Genomic DNA, 21,770 nt, shown 5'->3' with positions numbered 1-21,770 from the left:
CCTATGGTAACCTGGTTGTGTTAGGGTGTTGTTACCTATGGTAACCTGGTTGGTTAGGGTTGTGTTAGAGCGTTGTTACCTATGGTGACCTGGATGTGTTATGGCGTTATTACCTATGGTAACCTGGTTGTGTTAGGGCGTTGTTACCTATGGTAACCTGGTTGGTTAGGGTTGTGTTACGGCGTTGTTACCTATGGTAACCTGGTTGTGTTAGGGTTGTGTTAGGGCGTTGTTACCTATGGTAACCTGGTTGTGTTAGGGCGTTGTTACCTATGGTAACCTGGTTGGTTAGGGTTCTGTTAGGGCGTTGTTACCTATGGTAACCTGGTTTTGTTAGGGCGTTGTTACCTATGGTGACCTGGTTGGTTAAGGTTGTGTTAGGGCGTTGTTACCTATGGTGACCTGGTTGTGTTAGGGCATTGTTACCTATGGTAACCTGGTTGTGTTAGGGCGTTGTTACCTATGGTAACCTGGTTGGTTAGGGTTGTGTTAGGGCGTTGTTACCTATGGTAACCTGGTTGTGTTAGGGCGTTGTTACCTATGGTAACCTGGTTGTGTTAGGGCGTTGTTACCTATGGTAACCTGGTTGTGTTAGGGTGTCATTACCTATGGTAACCTGGTTGGTTAGGGTTGTGTTAGGGTGTTGTTACCTATGGTAACCTGGTTGGTTAGGGTTGCGTCAAAAAGCTGTCCTGTACTGTAGGTTGGCCATGGCTTTTTAGAGGGGCAACATTTTACACATGGCATAGGCTGTGTTGTGGGTGCCTGTGTGAGTGTGTGTGTGTGTGTGATTATAATTCTGTGTTGTTTCTGTGTTGTATGTCTTTGTTGCTTTTTGATTTCTGTGAATATGTCAGCATTATAAAACTGTTATTGTAAGAAAATGTAGGCTTTTAACCTATTTCTGTGCATGCATCTCTTCTCTTCTGTCTCTCTCCTCTCTCCTGCTATGTCTTTCTCTCTATCTCCTCCCATTCTCTCTCTTCTCTCCTCTCTCTGCTGTCTTTCTCTCTATTTCCTCTCTTTCTCTATCCTCTTTCTCTCCCCTCTTTCTCTCCTCTCTCTCTCCTCTCTCTCTCTCTCTCCTCTCTCTCCTCTTTCTCTCCTCTCTCCTCTCTCTCCTCTTTATCTCTCTCTCTGCTTTCTCTTCTCTCTCTCTCTCTCCCTCTCTCTCTCTTCTCTCTCTCTCTCTCTCGCTCTCTCTCTCTCTCAGATCTGGTTGGTTATGCTTGTGTCTACAAAGTTGTCCTGTATTCTCTCTCGCCCCCTCTTTCTTGGAGATTCTTGCATGGCATTCCAGCTCTGCACCCCTTCAGGAGTATGTTCCCCAGGGTTTTGGGATAGGGGGCAGTGTAGGGGTGGTGGTGGTGGTGGTGGAAGCAGTATGTTGTTGTTATGATATAAGGTATTGATAAAAGGCCTTTAGGAGTCAACCAGGTCTAAGTGGCTGGGGAAGCTTTCAGAACACCTCAACTCTCCTATTTCACTCACTTCTCTCTACAACAGAAGAGGTATCCTATTGTTTTGTTAGCTGTCTCCCCGATAAAGAAACCTGTTTTTGGCTGGCACTTTCCTCCAAACACTCACATTCATAATGAGGAAACCCAGATGGAGTTGCAGCGTTGGCTGTGATGCCAATGTGGTGTGAAGTGTAATTCAGATTCTCATTTCTTCTCCATGTACCCTTGTGTACGGCAGGTTTGTGTTTAGCGCGCCTGAAGCCCCACTCTCCACACTTATTTCTTGCCTTGTATCAGTGCTCATTTGTCAACCTGGCCTAGCCTACCTGCCTAATTTCATTGGGCCGCTGTTCAAATTGACTCTCTCTCTCTCTCCTTCTAAATGTCATAAAAACTTGCACGGCTGAGGCTGGCGGCTAAGTCCCTTTCCTGGCGCGACTGGAGCAGAAGTGTGTGTGTGTGTGTGTGTGTGTGTGTGTGTGTGTGTGTGTGTGTGTGTTACAGTACAAATGGTTATTATTACATTTGCCGGGAGAGTTGCGTTCCTCTGACGCAAATTGACAGGCGAGATATAGAGAAAGCTGTGTGTGTAGCCGTGTCCATTCATCATGGTAAAACAAGGAGCCGAATCCTTACGCCTTGACACATACCCATCATGGCATTTACAGGAAGTCTTTCCACTCTGAGCTGGAGGCCTAGTTAGTAGTAGCCGCTTCTGTTGGACCCCCGGATGAAGACAGGCAGACAGGCAGTTCTCTCTCCGACTGGCTGAGTGGTACAGCAGCTATCGCTAGACTTTACAAGGAGATGTTTATCTCAGTCTCTTCTGATCTCAGGTGGGCTGACATATCACACAGACTGCAAGGAGATGAAGTAGAACCTCTTCACACTGCAATTTCATCCTTTCCTTTCCTCCTCCCCTCCACTCCCCTCTCATTTCCCCTCCTTCCTGTCTGGCCACTTGTCTGGAAGGCTGCTCTCCTTTGTTGGAGCTGTAGAGCCACAGAGTGCTGCTGTAGTGTGTACAGGATATTGAACAGCAGAGTGTGTACTGTCTGAGAAGAGCTAAGGCTAACATGTAGGTAGAACTCGTCTCGGGGCTTAGATGTTCTCCTCTCCTTGGGCGGCCATGACAGGGACAGAATGGTGTTAGGCTATAATAAACTGTTTTACTACTATTATTTATTTATTTAGCCTACAACGGAATTTCAGTGCAGATGTGCATGGAGAAATAATTCATTTCACTCCACTTAAAAATCCCCCCCACCTCTGCCTGTGTTGCCCCCTTTGGCCTTTCCTATGTGCACTAGGAGATGCAGAGGATCTGGCCAGTCTGAGCCCTGCAGTCAACACTCTGATAGAGACAAAGGGAGGAGCCCTTAGCCATTCAACACACCACACACTGCCGTACCGCCGGCAGAGGGGGGAATTCACACCATGTACGTGTCAGCAGTGAAAACCCACTCTTCATTCCTCTCCACCCTCCTTTGAAGACACATTTAGGCTCGGCCTCATTGTCCAATGGGATCTGTTTTGGCAGCCGGGGATTGTGGGAAAATGAACTGATTGAGCTGGTTAATCAGACCCCAGACACCCTCCTCCCCCTGACTGGGTGAAGCTGAGGGCAACCGGCCCTCTCCACCTTCCGTACTCAAAACACACTCATCTCTGTGACGCCAACCAATAGGCTATATCAGTAGCCCCAACCTATAGGCTATATCAGTAGTCACAACCTATAGGCTATATCAGTAGCCCCAACCTATAGGCTATATCAGTAGCCCCAACCTGTAGGCTATATCAGTAGCCCCAACCTATAGGCTATATCAGTAGCCCCAACCTATAGGCTATATCAGTAGCCCCAACCTATAGGCTATATCAGTAGCCCCAACCTGTAGGCTATATCAGTAGCCCCAACCTATAGGCTATATCAGTAGCCCCAACCTATAGGCTATATCAGTAGCCCCAACCTATAGGCTATATCAGTAGCCCCAACCTATAGGCTATATCAGTAGCCCCAACCTATAGGCTATATCAGTAGTCACAACCTATAGGCTATATCAGTAGTCACAACCTATAGGCTATATCAGTAGCCCCAACCTATAGGCTATATCAGTTGCCGCAACCTATAGGCTATATCAGTAGCCGCAACCTATAGGCTATATCAGTAGCCCCGACCTATAGGCTATATCAGTAGCCCCAACCTATAGGCTATATCAGTAGTCACAACCTATAGGCTATATCAGTAGCCACAACCTATAGGCTATATCAGTAGCCCCAACCTATAGGCTATATCAGTAGCCCCAACCTATAGGCTATATCAGTAGTCACAACCTATAGGCTATATCAGTAGCCACAACCTATAGGCTATATCAGTAGCCGCAACCTATAGGCTATATCAGTAGCCACAACCTATAGGCTATATCAGTAGCCCCAACCTATAGGCTATATCAGTAGCCCCAACCTGTAGGCTATATCAGTAGCCCCAACCTATAGGCTATATCAGTAGCCCCAACCTATAGGCTATATCAGTAGCCCCAACCTATAGGCTATATCAGTAGCCCCAACCTGTAGGCTATATCAGTAGCCCCAACCTATAGGCTATATCAGTAGCCCCAACCTATAGGCTATATCAGTAGCCCCAACCTATAGGCTATATCAGTAGCCCCAACCTATAGGCTATATCAGTAGCCCCAACCTATAGGCTATATCAGTAGTCACAACCTATAGGCTATATCAGTAGCCGCAACCTATAGGCTATATCAGTAGCCCCGACCTATAGGCTATATCAGTAGCCCCAACCTATAGGCTATATCAGTAGTCACAACCTATAGGCTATATCAGTAGCCACAACCTATAGGCTATATCAGTAGCCCCAACCTATAGGCTATATCAGTAGCCCCAACCTATAGGCTATATCAGTAGTCACAACCTATAGGCTATATCAGTAGCCACAACCTATAGGCTATATCAGTAGCCGCAACCTATAGGCTATATCAGTAGCCCCAACCTATAGGCTATATCAGTAGTCACAACCTATAGGCTATATCAGTAGCCCCAACCTATAGGCTATATCAGTAGCCCCAACCTGTAGGCTATATCAGTAGCCCCAACCTATAGGCTATATCAGTAGCCCCAACCTATAGGCTATATCAGTAGCCCCAACCTATAGGCTATATCAGTAGCCCCAACCTGTAGGCTATATCAGTAGCCCCAACCTATAGGCTATATCAGTAGCCCCAACCTATAGGCTATATCAGTAGCCCCAACCTATAGGCTATATCAGTAGCCCCAACCTATAGGCTATATCAGTAGCCCCAACCTATAGGCTATATCAGTAGTCACAACCTATAGGCTATATCAGTAGTCACAACCTATAGGCTATATCAGTAGCCCCAACCTATAGGCTATATCAGTTGCCGCAACCTATAGGCTATATCAGTAGCCGCAACCTATAGGCTATATCAGTAGCCCCGACCTATAGGCTATATCAGTAGCCCCAACCTATAGGCTATATCAGTAGTCACAACCTATAGGCTATATCAGTAGCCACAACCTATAGGCTATATCAGTAGCCCCAACCTATAGGCTATATCAGTAGCCCCAACCTATAGGCTATATCAGTAGTCACAACCTATAGGCTATATCAGTAGTCACAACCTATAGGCTATATCAGTAGCCACAACCAATAGGCTATATCAGTAGCCGCAACCTATAGGCTATATCAGTAGCCGCAACCTATAGGCTAAATCAGTAGCCCCAACCTATAGGCTATATCAGTAGCCCCAACCTATAGGCTATATCAGTAGTCACAACCTATAGGCTATATCAGTAGCCACAACCTATAGGCTATATCAGTAGTCACAACCTATAGGCTATATCAGTAGCCACAACCTATAGGCTATATCAGTAGCCGCAACCTATAGGCTATATCAGTAGCCCCAACCTATAGGCTATATCAGTAGCCCCAACCTATAGGCTATATCAGTAGTCACAACCTATAGGCTATATCAGTAGTCACAACCTATAGGCTATATCAGTAGCCCCAACCTATAGGCTATATCAGTAGTCACAACCTATAGGCTATATCAGTAGTCACAACCTATAGGCTATATCAGTAGCCCCAACCTATAGGCTATATCAGTAGTCACAACCTATAGGCTATATCAGTAGCCCCAACCTATAGGCTATATCAGTAGCCACAACCTATTGGCTATATCAGTAGTCACAACCTATAGGCTATATCAGTAGCCCCAACCTATAGGCTATATCAGTAGCCCCAACCTATAGGCTATATCAGTAGTCACAACCTATAGGCTATATCAGTAGTCACAACCTATAGGCTATATCATTAGCCACAGTGATAACCACAGTGATAGCCACAGTAACTGTAGCTTACACCATGATAATAAGTATGCTATATGCCTGTCTATGACAAGCTATCACGCTATCCCCAAAACAACTAAATAAGCAATGCCCAGACTGTATGGTGTCCAAAACCCTACACCTACTTGTTACAACTATACCTACCTATGTATGACTGCTGAGCAGGCTATGCCAGTGCCTTTGCAAATATATTTCATGCATGTGTACACTATGCAGTACACACACACACACACGCTCCAGTCACACCACCCTCCCTCACACTCTGCACAGTTGTTGCAGGTGGTGTGGAAGTGGAGCTATATTCCTAAAGCCAGGCTGTAAAGTGACAGGCGAGGGGAGCACACTCCAGCACAGGCAGAGTGGGGAGGGGAGAGGAGGGAGGTAATGGGCTGACAGCTCCACTGCAGGGAGAGGCCCTCTTAATGACAGCTTATTCCTTCATGATTTCAATTGTTGACAGTGGACAGGTCTGCTTGTTGCATCATGGCAGCTGTGTCATTACCTTCTGGCCCTGTCAAGGCTGCATTTTGACAATGGGAGGGAGAGTGAGAGGAAGGAATGAAGGAAGGAAAGATGACAACCGAGAGAATGAGAAAAATGGAAAGAAAGAATAGGTTGGGTAGAAGGTGGGCCGGATGTGGGTAGTATGTGGGCAGGATGTGTTAAGTTGTGCTGGGTTCTAGTTACCTGGTATTGTGAGAGGATCCAGAAGATTGGTGCAGTGCACAAACACTGTTGTCATTCATGGATGGGGATGGGACATGCAACAAGGTAATAGCACACACACACACATACCACTCTAAGCTTGCTGGTAGGCTACTTACAGTATGTAGGTCTCCCGTACAGACAGATGGATGGATGCCCAAAAATATTTCTGTCGAGGCACACTTTGAAGATGCTAGAAGAGTCCACATTTACTTTTCATCTGCAAACAAAACAAGTAATGAATAGAACAATCTGATAACCCCATAGTAGAATAGTTGACCTGTTTACCTAGTCAGCTTGTTGTGTGTTCCATGCAAGATAAATATTACTCTCTAGGCGCTTTCAAGTTATGAGTGTCATACGGAGGGAAATCTGCATTCTGACAAGTTGTCAATGCACAATAATTCTTGCAATTGCAAGGAAAACAGAAGTTTTAATGGCCTTTGTTAAAAAGAGGAGGATCCCAGCTTTCCATTCCTACTTTATTTATCAACTCCTAAATATGTGCGAACTGCACCATTTTAAACCCTGAGTTTTTAGCAGCATCATGGTTAAGCATGTTAAGCTCCACAATTTGCTGTGAGTGCAAAGGGGAGAGTGGGACTAAATGTAACACAAGTCAATTGTAGCGTAACTTGGGGTAAAACGCCACCCTACCTCAAAATAAGTTTTAGGGAGTAACTTAAAGAATTGTGATGAAACAGATTACATTTTTAGTTGGGCAAGAATAGTAGCAACCAGGGAAAGTGTTGGGGGTGAAAAGGGTGACATGAAGAGGTTTCTGTGAGAAGTAGAGGCAGGGGGAAATACCCCGGGTGGTGGGTTACCCTAACAGGCAGACCTACATTATATTCACTGTGTTTATGCATGTTTTTTGGGACATTCAATTTATCAATAGGATGCTAACTAGTTAAACGATTACATGTGGGAGCTACAGTACCTTCAGAAAGTATTAAACCCCTTGACTTTTTCCACATGTTGTTGTATTACAACCTGAATTTAAATGGATTAAATGTCCTTTTTTGTCACTGGCCTACCTACAATACACCATCATCTCAAAGTGGAATTATGTTTATTTTTTCATTTTTAATTTTATTCATAAAAAAGGAAAAAGTGAATCAATAAGTATTCAACCCCATTGTTATCGCAAACCTAAATACATTCAGGAATATTTTTTTTTTTAACAATTCACCTAATGATCTCTCTCTCTCTCTCTCTCTCTCTCTCTCTCTCTCTCTCTCTCGCTCTCTCTCTCTCTCTCTCTCTCACACGCCAAAGCAAGTGAAGTAGATAATAAACAAAAGTGAAATGAACAGTAAACATTACACTCACATAAGTTCCAAAAGAATAAAGACATTTCAAATGTCATATTATATCTATATACAGTGTTGTAACGATGTGCAAATGTTTAAAGTACAAAAGGGAAAATAAATAAACATAAATATGGGTTGTATTTACAATGGGGTTTGTTCTTCACTGGTTGCCCTTTTCTTGTGGCAACAGGTCACAAATCTTGCTGCTGTGATGCACAGTGTGGTATTTCCCCAGTAGATATGAGTTTATCAACATTTGGTTTGTTTTCTAGTTCTTTGTGAATCTGTGTAAGCTAAGGGAACTATTTGTGTAATCTAAGGGAACTATTTGTGTAATCTAAGGGAACTATAAGAGCATAGCCTTGAGCCACTGAGTCTGTACATAGTCAAAGCTTTCCTTAAGTTTGGGTCAGTCACAATGGTCAGGTATTCTGCCACGGTGTACTCTTTTTAGGGCCAAATAGCATTCTAGTTTTTTCTAACTTTTTTGTTAGTTCTTTCCAATGTGTCAAGTAATGATCTTTTTCTCATGATTTGGTTGGGTCTAATTGTTTTGCTGTCCTGGGGTTCTGTGGGGTCTGTTTGTGTTTGTGAACAGAGCCGCAGGACCAGCTTGCTTAGGGGGCTCTTCTCCAGGTTCATCTCTCTGTAGGTGATGGCTTTGTTATGGAAGGTTTGGGAATTACTTCCTTTTGGGTGGTTGTAGAATTTAACGGCTCTTTTCTGGATTTTGATAATTAGTGGGTATCGGCCTAATTCTGCTCTGCATGCATTTGGTGTTCTACGTTGTACACGGAGGATATTTTTGCATAATTCTGCATGCATAGTCTCAATTTGGTGTTTGTCCCATTTTGTCAAGTCTTGGATGGTGAGGGGACCCCAGACATCACAACCATAATGGGCAATGGGTTCTATAACTGATTCAGGTATTTTTTAGCCAGATCCTAATGGGTATCTCAAATTTTATGTTCCTTTTGATGGCATAGAAGGCTCTTCTTGCCTTGTCTCTCAGCTCGTTCACAGCTTTGTGGAAGTTACCTGTGGCGCTGATGTTTAGGCCGAGGTATGTATAGATTTTTGTGTGCTCTCGGGCAATGGTGTCTAGATGGAATTTGTATTTGTGATCCTGACAACTGGACCTTTTTTCTATCACCATTATTTTTGTCTGACTGAGATTTACTGTCATGGCCCAAGTCTGGCAGAATCTGGGCGGAAGATCTAGGTGCTGCTGTAGGCCCTCCTTGGTTGGTGACAGAAGCACCAGATCATCAGCAAACAGTAGACATTTGACTTCAGATTCTAGTAGGGTGAGGCCAGGTGCTGCAGACTGTTCTCGTGCCCTCACCAATTAGTTGATATATGTTGAAGAGGGTGGGGCTTAAGCTGCATCCCTGTCTCACCCCATGGCCCTGTGGAAAGAAATGTGTTTATTTTTTGCCAATGTTAACCGCCCACTTGTTGTTAGTGTACATGGATTTTATAATGTCATATGTTTTCCCCCCTAACACCAATTTCCATCTATTTGTATGGCAAACCCTCATGCCAAATTGAGTCCAAAACATTTTTGAAATCAACAAAACATGAGAAGACTGCCTTTGTTTTGGTTTGTTTGTTTTTCAATTAGGGTGTGCAGGGGGATACGTGCTCTATCGTATGGTAAATAGGTAAAAAGCCATTTTGACATTTGCTCAGTACATTGTTTTCACTTAGGAAATGTAAAAGTCTGCCATTACTGATAATGCAGTGGTTTTTCCTGTAGTTCATTCAATGTAATTGGAGAATCCAGTGTATTCTGGTCGTCTTTAATAGTTGATTCTAAGATTTGTATTTGATCATGTATATGTTTTTGCTGTTTGTTCTTTGTTATAGGGCCAAACAGATTGGAGAAGTGGTTTAACCATACAGCTCTATTTTGGATAGATAACTCTTTGTGTTGTTGTTTGTTTAGTGTTTCCAATTTTCCCAGAAGTGGTTTGAGTCTATTGATTCTTCAATTACATTGAGCTGATTTCTGACATGCTGTTCCTTCTTTTTCCGGAGTGTATTTCTGTATTGGTTTAGTGATTCACCGTAGTGAAGGTGTTGGCTCAGGTTTTCTGGGTCTCTATGCAGTTGGTTGAATAGGTTTCTCAATTTCTTTCTTAGGTTTTTGCATTCTTCATCAAACCATTTGTCATTGCTGTTAATTTTCTCAGTTTTTCTGGTTGAAATATTTACATTTGATAGGGAAGCTGAGAGGTCAAGTATACTGTTTAGGTTTTCTAGGAAGTGGTTCAAAAGGGATTGAATTTGTTGTTGCCTTATATTTGGTAGGTTTCCACACTACATTCCTTCCATCTATAGCATTTCTTATTGTTATTCGGTTCCTTTGGTTTTCATGCCTTTTGATTGAGTATCGCTCTGTTCAAGTAGACTGCGATTTTGCTGTGATCTCATAGGGATGTCAGTGTGCTGACTGTGAACGCTCTGAGAGACTCTGGGTTGAGGTCAGTGATAAAGTAGTCAACAGTACTACTGCCAAGAGATGAGCTATAGGTGTACCTACCATAGGAGTCCCCTCGAAGCCTACCATTGACTATATACATACCCAGCGTGGACAGAGCTGCTGGAGTTGTGACCCGTTTTTGTTGGTTATGTTGTCGTAGTGTGCCTGGGGGGGTATATGGAGAAGGGAATGCTGTCACCTCCAGGCAGGTGTTGGTCTCCCTGTGTGCTGACGGTGTGAAGTTATTGTCCTGTTCTGTCATTTAGGTCGCTGGAAATGATTGATTTCCCCCTCCAGGATGGAGAAGCTGTCTTCATTAAAGTATGGGGATTCTAGTGGGGGGATATAGGTAGCACACAGGAGGACATGTTTCTCTGTTAAGATCATTTTCTTTTGAATTTCTAGCTAAATGTCAAATGTTCTTGTTTTGATTATTTTAATAGTGTGAGTTAGGATTGCTCTATACCAAATTAGCGTGTGTGTGTGTGTGTGTGTGTGTGTGTGTGTGTGTGTGTGTGTGTGTGTGTGTCTCCCCCTCCTTCCAATCCATCTATTTTCCACATATTTGCTTTCTTTTTCTGTCTTGTTTGCTTTTGAATGTTTATTTGACCCCCCACCTCTAGCCGCCTGTCCCCCCCCTTCCTCCCTGCGGTGCCCCTCTCCCCCCTCTATCTCAACAACCATTTTAAGTCAACCACACACACACACACACACACACACACACACACACACTATTGTACAGCTAACCTTGTGGGTGGAGACACAATTCAGTCCCATTCAAAATCCTATTTTCCCTGACCCGTACTCTTACCCTAACCTTAAATCTGACCCTAACCTTAACCCAAAACCCTAACCCCTAACCTAACCTTAGCTCCTAACCCTTAAACTAACCCCAGCTACTAACCCTAATTCTAACACTTAATTCTAACCTTAACCCTAAACCCCCTAGAAATAGCATCTGACCTTGTGGGGACCAACAAAATGTTCCCAGTTGGTCAAATGTTTGTTCTTGTGGGGTCTTCTGGCCCCCACAAGAATAGTTACACACACACAAACAGTAAGAAAGAAAAAGCCTAAAAAAAAACGAGCAACTGCATTTCATAAAAAATATAGTATTTAATAAAAAATGAGATATATACCCAGACCCCCCCCTCCTTCCCTCCTTGTTCTTGTTAGTCAGTTAGGCTCGGCACTAGAGACTTGCTGGAAAAAAGAGTGGGTGTGGTGTTTTCAAAAGTGTGTGAAAAGCCTTAGGGTTTATATCTGCCCAGAATATCAATGGGATGCTGAAAGGGGGCAGGGAAGCGGGGCTGAACTCAAACACAGGAATCTGGTCTCATTTCTGTCATGTTGCTCTTCTTCTTTTTTTTCTGGATTGATGTCTTTTTCAAAATCCGCTTCTCTACTCCGTCATTTTTTGGTACTGCATTCCGCCAGGTCTCGTTCTCTCTGTCTCGTTCTCTCTGTCTCTGTCTCTTTCTCTCTTCCCCCCCCCCCCCCCCCCATTACTTGTGTGTAAATCTTAGGATGTTTTTCCTCATGGTGGATACTGGTCTTTGGGGGTTAGGTGTGTGTGTCTATAGGGGTTATCAAAGGTTTCTGGGGGTCTGGGAGGGTAGCATCAACAGATAGTGTGTGTGTAGAGGTCAGAGGATGGGCTGGTCTGAGCTGGTAATTGAGGCCCTGCATGGGACACACATCTCCAGGTGGAAGTGCAGCGTTTCCTGCAGTTAAAATCAATACACTTGACACCTTCAAAGGCAGCGTAGTAGACTGGGACTCCCGCAGGACGGCAGCTGTCAACAAAACCTAATAATTACTAGCCTGGGAAGAGCTCACCTGCAAAGGCCAAATAAAACATTGTTGTGTGGTCGTATTGCCTGTCTTAACAGTGCTGCTGTGAATCTCTCTCATCACAGGGTCCTCCCTCCCCTGATTCCTATGTTTCTGCATGAACAATGGAAAAACCTGTATTTGCATATTTTTAAGCATGTGTGTTTGAAGTTGGTTGTTTTTTCCCGGGCTTAGATGGCTGTGTGTGCGCCGTGTTTGTGTGCGCCGTGTGTGTGTGTGTGTGCGCTGTGTATGTGTGTGTGTGTGTGTGTGTGCGCCGTGTGTGTGTGCGCCGTGTGTGTGTGTGTGTGCGTGCGCCGTGTGTTTATGTGCGCCGTGTGTGCCGTGTGTGTGTGTGTGTGTGTGTGTGTGTGTGCGCCGTGTGTGTGTTTCCCCCCAGCTCGGTATTGATTGTGGTCAAATTTTCTCTGAGCCTTTATTTACCAGTCAGAAAAGGATGGGGGGGAAGCAACACTTCCTGCCTTCCTGTCTTCTTCCTGTCTTCTTCCTGTCATCTTTAGGAAAACAAGACAAATATGATTTTCAAAGACAGATGAGAAATGAGTAGAACATTTTTTTTTTTTTACCAGTACACACAAAGACACACAAACACACACGAACACTGTACTAGAAAGCAAAGGGAAGAGCTGTCTAGTGTGGCAAGCACCGTTGATGATCAGCTCAAACTACTAAAAACAGTAACACGCTAGCTGGGGGATGGATAGAACAGGAGAGAATAAAGAAACGGGGACGCACTTGGATCTAAATGGTGAAATATTATTAGGGATTATGCATTTATTAGCTCCAGTGTTGATCATTGGATTTTTTTGTCCAAATGAACAAATTATATCATCAAGGCAGCAGTGTGTGAGCTGGGTAGTAGGTCGTTTGCGGCTGCGGGACAGTGTGTCGTGCGTGCGTGTGTGTGTCCCAGTGGGACGGTCTTGTTTAGACTCTATTCCAGAGCGCCCCATGCAGTGTGTGTGTTGGATTCCTGTGTGTGTTGGATTCCTTGGATTCCTGTCCTGTCCATTGTACCAATGCTAACACCTCTGGCTACTGTTGACTATAGTACGACACACACAAACACCAAAAAAACAGCTCTTATAAACACAGATACCTCCCTTCTTCCTCATTTAGTAATATAACAAGGATGTCCTTGCTCTCCTCTGCTTTGGTGTTGATAAAGGTGGTGTGGTTCTGTCCTGTTGTGGGTTTAACATGGCCGACGAGCTTGCCAGGGTTTAAAGAGCGGGCTGTTTGATTTTGGGGAGGGAGGTGAGGTCAACCACCGTTCGTAGAGGGCTTGATCGATGAGAGTGAGCTTATTAAATTGGGGTTAACGGGGTGGTGCAACAATAACTGAGGTTACATAAAAACACCAAGTAACACAGCTGTAAACCGTGTTAACCCTCCATCCATGCAGAAAGATCTGAACTGGGCAGTGGTGTCTCTAGCTGCAGGCCTGCCACCAGGACATTCAGTAGGGCTTCAGAAAGATCTGAACTGGGCAGTGGTGTCTCTAGCTGCAGGCCTGCCACCAGGACATTCAGTAGGGCTTCAGAAGGGCTTCATTAGGCTCTCATAGAACATCCATAAAACATATTTTCTTTAATGGAGACTGGCAGCCTGGAGGTCTCATGTTTCACAGGTAATCTGACTGATTCATTGACAATACAACAGAGGGGTGTGTGTGTGTCTGTGCACATGCCTGTGTGTGATGTGTGTGTGTGAGTTTTTGTAATGTCAGACCTGTCACCTGCTCCCCCGGCTGAGAGTCATCGTGGGAAACGAGGTGCATCGTCCATGCATGAGGTGAGCCGGAAATCAGCGTTCAGGCTGTCTCACAGTCCCTACGGTGTGTGTGTGTCAGGGGCAGGGTGCAGAGCAATGACTGTATATATCCATGGACAAAGCCATCGATCACCTGACACCATTCATTCCTATGTGAAGAGTTAATTTTATTTATTTATTTATTTATTTCACCTTTATTTAACCAGGTAGGCAAGTTGAGAACAAGTTCTCATTTACAATTGCGACCTGGCCAAGATAAAGCAAAGCAGTTCGACAGATACAACAACACAGAGTTACACATGGAGTAAAACAAACGTACAGTCAATAATACAGTATAAACAAGTCTATATATGATGATATGAGCAAATGAGGTGGGAAGGGAGGTAAAGGCAAAAAAAAGGCCATGGTGGCAAAGTAAATACAATATAGCAAGTAAAACATTGGAATGGTAGATTTGCAATGGAAGAATGTGCAAAGTAGAAATAAAAATAATGGGGTGCAAAGGAGCAAAATAAATAAATTAATTAAATACAGTAGGGAAAGAGGTAGTTGTTTGGGCTAAATTATAGGTGGGCTATGTACAGGTGCAGTAATCTGTGAGCTGCTCTGACAGTTGGTGCTTAAAGCTAGTGAGGGAGATAAGTGTTTCCAGTTTCAGAGATTTTTGTAGTTCGTTCCAGTCATTGGCAGCAGAGAACTGGAAGGAGAGGCGGCCAAAGAAAGAATTGGTTTTGGGGGTGACTAGAGAGATATACCTGCTGGAGCGTGTGCTACAGGTGGGAGATGCTATGGTGACCAGCGAGCTGAGATAAGGGGGGACTTTACCTAGCAGGGTCTTGTAGATGACATGGAGCCAGTGGGTTTGGCAACGAGTATGAAGCGAGGGCCAGCCAACGAGAGCGTACAGGTCGCAATGATGGGTAGTATATGGGGCTTTGGTGACTAAACGGATTGCACTGTGATAGACTGCATCCAATTTGTTGAGTAGGGTATTGGAGGCTATTTTGTAAATGACATCGCCAAAGTCGAGGATTGGTAGGATGGTCAGTTTTACAAGGGTATGTTTGGCAGCATGAGTGAAGGATGCTTTGTTGCGAAATAGGAAGCCAATTTTAGATTTAACTTTGGATTGGAGATGTTTGATATTGGTCTGGAAGGAGAGTTTACAGTCTAACCAGACACCTAAGTATTTGTAGTTGTCCACGTATTCTAAGTCAGAGCCGTCCACAGTAGTGATGTTGGACAGGTGGGTAGGTGCAGGTAGAGATCGGTTGAAGAGCATGCATTTAGTTTTACTTATATTTAAGAGCAATTGGAGGCCACAGAAGGAGAGTTGTATGGCATTGAAGCTTGCCTGGAGGGTTGTTAACACAGTGTCCAAAGAAGGGCCAGAGGTATACAGAATGGTGTCATCTGCGTAGAGGTGGATCAGAGACTCACCAGCAGCAAGAGCGACCTCATTGATGTATACAGAGAAGAGAGTCGGTCCAATAATTGAACCCTGTGGCACCCCCATAGAGAATGCCAGAGGTCCGGACAGCAGACCCTCCGATTTGACACACTGAACTCTATCAGAGAAGTAGTTGGTGAACCAGGCGAGGCAATCATTTGAGAAACCAAGGCTGTCGAGTCTGCCGATGAGGATGTGGTGATTGACAGAGTCGAAAGCCTTGGCCAGATCAATGAATACGGCTGCACAGTAATGTTTCTTATCAATGGCGGTTAAGATATCGTTTAGGACCTTGAGCGTGGCTGAGGTGCACCCATGACCAGCTCTGAAACCAGATTGCATAGCAGAGAAGGTATGGTGAGATTCGAAATGGTCGGTAATCTGTTTGTTGACTTGGCTTTCGAAGACCTTAGAAAGGCATGGTAGGATAGATATAGGTCTGTAGCAGTTTGGGTCAAGATTGTCCCTCCCTTTGAAGAGGGGGATGACCACAGCTGCTTTCCAATCTTTGGGAATCTCAGACGACACGAAAGAGAGGTTGAACAGGCTAGTAATAGGGGTGGCAACAATGTTGGCAGATAATTTTAGAAAGAAAGGGTCCAAATTGTCTAGCCCGGCTGATTTGTAGGGGTCCAGATTTTGCAGCTCTTTCAGAACATCTGCTGAACGGATTTGGGAGAAGAAGAAATGGGGAAGGCTTGGGCGAGTTGCTGTTGGGGGTGCAGTGCTGTTGACCGGGGTAGGAGTAGCCAGGTGGAAAGCCTGGCCAGCCGTAGAAAAATGCTTATTGAAATTCACAATTATGGTGGATTAATCAGTAGTGACAGTATTTCCTATCTTCAGTGCAGTGGGCAGCTGGGAGGAGGTGTTCTTATTCTCCATGGACTTTACAGTGTCCCAGAACTTTTTTGAGTTAGTGTTGCAGGAAGCAAATTTCTGCTTGAAAAAGCTAGCCTTGGCTTTTCTAACTGCCTGTGTATAATGGTTTCTAGCTTCCCTGAACAGCTGCATATCACGGGGGCTGTTCGATGCTAATGCAGAACGCCATAGGATGTTTTTGTGTTGGTTAAGGGCAGTCAGGTCTGGGGAGAACCAAGGGCTATATCTGTTCCTGGTTCTAAATTTCTTGAATGGGGCATGTTTATTTAAGATGGTTAGGAAGGCATTCAAAAAAAATATCCAGGCATCCTCTACTGACGGGATGAGATCAATATCCTTCCAGGATACCCCGGCCAGGTCGATTAGAAAGGTCTGCTCGCTGAAGTGTTTCAGGGAGCGTTTTACAGTGATGAGTGGAGGTCGTTTGACCGCTGACCCATTACGGATGCAGGCAATGAGGCAGTGATCGCTGAGATCTTGGTTGAAGACAGCAGAGGTGTATTTAGAGGGCAAGTTGGTTAGGATGATATCTATGAGGGTGCCCGTGTTTAAGGCTTTGGGGAGGTACCTGGTAGGTTCATTGATAATTTGTGTGAGATTGAGGGCATCAAGTTTAGATTGTAGGATGGCTGGGGTGTTAAGCATGTTCCAGTTTAGGTCGCCTAGCAGCACGCGCTCTGAAGATAGATGGGGGGCAATCAGTTCACATATGGTGTCCAGAGCACAGCTGGGGCACAGCTGGGGGCAGAGGGTGGTCTATAGCAGGCGGCAACGGTGAGAGACTTGTTTTTAGAGAGGTGGATTTTTAAAAGTAGAAGTTCAAATTGTTTGGGTACAGACCTGGATAGTAGGACAGAACTCTTCAGGCTATCTTTGCAGTAGATTGCAACACCGCCCCCTTTGGCAGTTCTATCTTGTCTGAAAGTGTAGTTTGGAATTAAAATTTCAGAATTTTTGGTGGTCTTCCTAAGCCAGGATTCAGACACAGCTAGAACATCCGGGTTGGCAGAGTGTGCTAAAGCAGTGAATAGAACAAACTTAGGGAGGAGGCTTCTAATGTTAACATGCATGAAACCAAGGCTATTACGGTTACAGAAGTCGTCAAAAGAGAGCACCTGGGGAATAGGAGTGGAGCTAGGCACTGCAGGGCCTGGATTCACCTCTACATCGCCAGAGGAACATAGGAGGAGTAGAATAAGGGTGTGGCTAAAAGCAATAAGAATTGGTCGTCTAGAACGTCTGGAACAGAGAGTAAAAGGAGGTTTCTGGGGGCGATAAAATAGCATCAAGGTATAATGTACAGACAAAGGTATGGTAGGATGTGAATACAGTGGAGGTAAATCTAGGTATTGAGTGATGAAGAGAGAGATATTGTCTCTAGAAACATCATTGAAACCAGGAGATGTCATTGCATGTGTGGGTGGTGGAACTAATAGGTTGGATAAGGTATAGTGAGCAGGACTAGAGGCTCTACAGTGAAATAAGCCAATAAACACTAACCAGAACAGCAATGGACAAGGCATATTGACATTAAGGAGAGGCATGCTTAGTCGAGTGATCAAAAGGGTCCGGTGAGTGGAGAGGTTGGTTGGGGGTCACGGCGATTTAGACAGCTAGCCAGGCCATCGGTAGCAAGCTAGCATAAGTTATTAGCCACCTCTTGCGTTCCGTCAGTAGATTAGTGGGGTTCCGTGTGGTAGAGGGGATTAATCCAAATCACACAACAAAAATAAAAACAATAGATATAGTTATAGAGGCCCAGAAGAAAACATAATATTAATAATAATAATAATAAATAATAAAATTGTCCGATTAATAGTGCAATGAAGTGGGTTAAGATGACGTCTCATGGAGACATCACATGCATATTTTGAGCTACTCTAGGAAGTGACGTCACAGGCTAGCTCAGTGCTGCACCTGCTCAATAACTCAAGTTAAAGGGTGACTGGGATACTGTAGGCCACCATGAGCAACTACATTATCTTTATAACTTCTGTGTGCGATTTTAGAAGAATCTGTTCAAGGCAGTTGAGTGGTCGGAAAGCCTGCTCATTGTGCACGCAGCACTCTGGCGCTCCACCTCAAATAGAGAGAGAGAGAGGCTTTACTTTACCAGGCGCCGGCTTCCGTGTTAAGCAGGCGGATGTTAAGGAGAGCGGTTTGGCGGGTCATGTTTCAGAGGACGTAAGACTCGACCTTCACTTCCCATTGGAGAGTTGCAATGATGAGACAAGATTACGAAATTGGGGAGAAAAATGAAATAAATAAATATGAATAATGTATATACAGCTCTGGAAAATATTTAGGTATGTGTTTGGGTAAAATGAACATTTTTGTTTTATTCTATAAAATACTGTGGTGGTCCATGAAGTGAAACAGCTCTTGTCCCCTTAAAATGGAGCTCTGCTATCCTCCCCCATAGTAGGACCCACATGAGTGGCTCTGTTATCTGTGCGTGCGTGCGCGTGCGTGCGTGTGCGTGCGTGCGTGCCGTACTGCAGGGATATGCTCTGGTCTTGTCTTTGATGTCTCTGAGTCGCTCCAGCGGAGTTAGGCTGTTATCCCACATGTAGGATAAACATCTGACGACCCGTTGTGTGTGTCTGTTTATGAGTGGTTTAAGGGTTTAGGAAAGATCTCTTTTGTCTTGCACTTCATTGCAGACTTGTTCAGTGGTGTTTTACAAAGTGTACAGACATATTGCCCCTGCAGCTTTGTGTTCTGAATGACGCTCTCTCGTTCACTCTCGTTCGTTATCCATACTGCCTTGCCCTGTGAAGTGTGTGTGTGTCATTCATTACCCATACTGCCTTGCCCTGTGAAGTGTGTATTTGTCGTTCAGTACCCATACTGCCTTGCCCTGTGAAGTGTGTGTGTGTGTCGTTCATTACCCATACTGCCTTGCCCTGTGAAGTGTGTTTGTGTGTCATTCATTACCCATACTGCCTTGCCCTGTGAACTCTGTGTGTGTGTGTGTGTGTCGTTCATTACCCATACTGCCTTGCCCTGTGAAGTGTGTGTGTGTCATTCATTACCCATACTGCCTTGCCCTGTGAAATGTGTGTGTGTCGTTCATTACCCATACTGCCTTGCCCTGTGAAGTGTGTTTGTGTGTCATTCATTACCCATACTGCCTTGCCCTGTGAAGTCTGTGTGTGTGCGTCGTTCATTACCCATACTGCCTTGCCCTGTGAAGTGTGTGTGTGTCGTTCATTACCCATACTGCCTTGCCCTGTGAAGTGTGTCCTTGTAGTATTGTGCATTTTTTTGTACTGTTCTCTAGCACACTACAATCCCTCCCTCCCTCCTTTTTACATACTCTCTCTCCTTCCTCCCTGTTGTTCATGATGGCCTTACCAGTGTAGCTCAGTTCTACACCTTTCTGTACCCATAAGAAGGTCCTTAACTGGGAGAGAAAGAGAGAAATAACATTTGAGAGGGGGTGAGGAGAGAGAGAGACTCTCTCTGGCCAAGATGTGCGTAATGCAGCAGTGTCAGTCTGTGACCCAGTTCCAACCCCTTTGAAGTCCACAGGCTGATCCCTCTACAGGGGACCGAATGGATTTAGATGGGAAATAATAGAGGAGGTGAATACTGCAGAGAGCTGAGTGAGAGACACGGGGAGTGAGAGACACGGGGAGTGAGAGAGCAGAGGTGGAATGTGGAATAAAGGGTAGTGACCCCCTATAGCCCAGCAGTGTGGTGTGTTTCAGAAGCCTGGCTCCTGTGTGTTGCTGCTGCCTGGGTTTATATGGCGCCGGGCCTGCTCGAAGCTAGAAGAACCTCGTCGAGGGACGTGACCTAGAAAGGCCCAATCACTCTCCTCTCCACTTCCTCTGATCGCCAGTGTGCTAGAACCTCAGTCGTCTCCAGCCGTGTGTGTGCCCCACCACAGCCCAGCCATGGCGTGACCCACTTCATGCACGGGGCCCCTGCAGCCTTGCTGCTGGTGAGATGCAGCACGTTAGGGCACAAAACCCACAGAGACAGGGTCCTACTGAAGTGCGGTGGGGGATGTAGAAATACGTTTCCATTTGAATCATTTTAAGGTAGACAGACTGGATTGGAGAATGTAAGGTAGGATCTGGTTTCATTGCCTATGAGGATGAAGAGACGGAGAGACACAGACAGACAGATAGACGACCCCCCCCCCCCCCCCCGCAGGGCTTTTGCTGTGATCACCTCCTATAGAAGATGGCCGGGCTGTGAACTCCCCTCAATTAACCAGAGCCATTCTCCCTCCACCATCCAACTAGCTCCAGATTCCCCAGTAGATGCTAGCACAAGCCTGTCTGCTGGGGGCATGCTTACCCTTACCCTTACCTGTTGTCGAAGAGGAGGATACTGAGAAGTCTCTTCAAGTTTGTCTGTTCAATTAAAACTCCCTTTCTTTTTTTTCTTCGCGTCTTCTTCCTTCGCCATCTTTTTGAAGTGTGCCTGGGGCCTGGTAGTCGCTCATCAACCCTGCTCTGCTAGATTGCATACAGGTACCGTCTCCAACATTATTTCCAATGACTTAATTAGTTTCTGACTGCTGTGGAGTCTGTGGAATGGACCTCTTTATTCAGAGCCGGACAGACAGTATGATTGAGAACATGTAAGGCCTGTGGTTTCTCTTTCTAGGCCATGCTTCAGCAATGCATGGCTGGTTTTAACTCCTGGAATACAAGTCATCCAAATCGGCTGCGTCTCCTCGTCGTTGTCACTCGTGCCCACTTGTTAGTCTGGTGTTTCTGCTGAACGACATGTTGTATTCTTCAAATCGGCACACACACACAATCATCATCGTTCTCAATTTTTTTTTTGTGAAAAGTTCTCCTATTTGAATAGGATTTGTCTTAATTAATCTGAAAGTAATAGTGAGTGAGCTAGGTATTCTAATGCTGTCACTACCAATGATGACTAGTCTTACTAATTTGTTCAAGAGAGTAGTTTGACACCGCCTATGACAGTTGTCGTGTTTTGTTTTTTGCTAGCTGGCGTGTCTTGAATTTCCTTCCTCGCCATGCCTGGGATCAAGGTCTCTCCGTATTCAAAGTATTGTTGTTTTTATTATTCCTGTCAGCCTTCACATCAAGGGCCCCACTGCAATGTAAACTCTTACATTCCCCCCAAAAACTACTCCTGCTGTGCTCTGTAGAAGAGCAGATTTCCATCCCTGTAGGTCAATCATCACTACTACTCCACTCTCTCTTTCTTCCTGTTCCTGTATGTCAATCATCACTACTACTCCACTCTCTCTTTCTTCCTGTTCCTGTAGGTCAATCATCACTACTACTCCACTCTCTCTTTCTTCCTGTTCCTGTATGTCAATCATCACTACTACTCCACTCTCGCTTTCTTCCTGTTCCTGTATGTCAATCATCACTACTACTCCACTCTCTCTTTCTTCCTGTTCCTGTATGTCAATCATCACTACTACTCCACTCTCTCTCTCTTCCTGTTCCTGTATGTCAATCATCACTACT

The 21,770-nt window shown here is 44.9% G+C and overlaps 1 protein-coding gene across 1 annotated transcript in view; it reads left to right on the top strand.

Annotated features, from left to right (window-relative positions):
* Nucleotides 1–21,770, top strand: part of fam172a (family with sequence similarity 172 member A) — a 329,549-nt gene that overhangs the window by 56,787 nt on the left and 250,992 nt on the right. The gene's annotated exons all lie outside the window — the stretch shown is intronic.

This window comes from Oncorhynchus mykiss, chromosome 6 (genome assembly GCF_013265735.2).
Source record: "Oncorhynchus mykiss isolate Arlee chromosome 6, USDA_OmykA_1.1, whole genome shotgun sequence".
Taxonomy (NCBI): Eukaryota; Metazoa; Chordata; class Actinopteri; order Salmoniformes; family Salmonidae; genus Oncorhynchus; species Oncorhynchus mykiss.
Note: the sequence above shows the minus strand (reverse complement) of the source record. Positions and strands in the feature narration are given on the sequence as shown.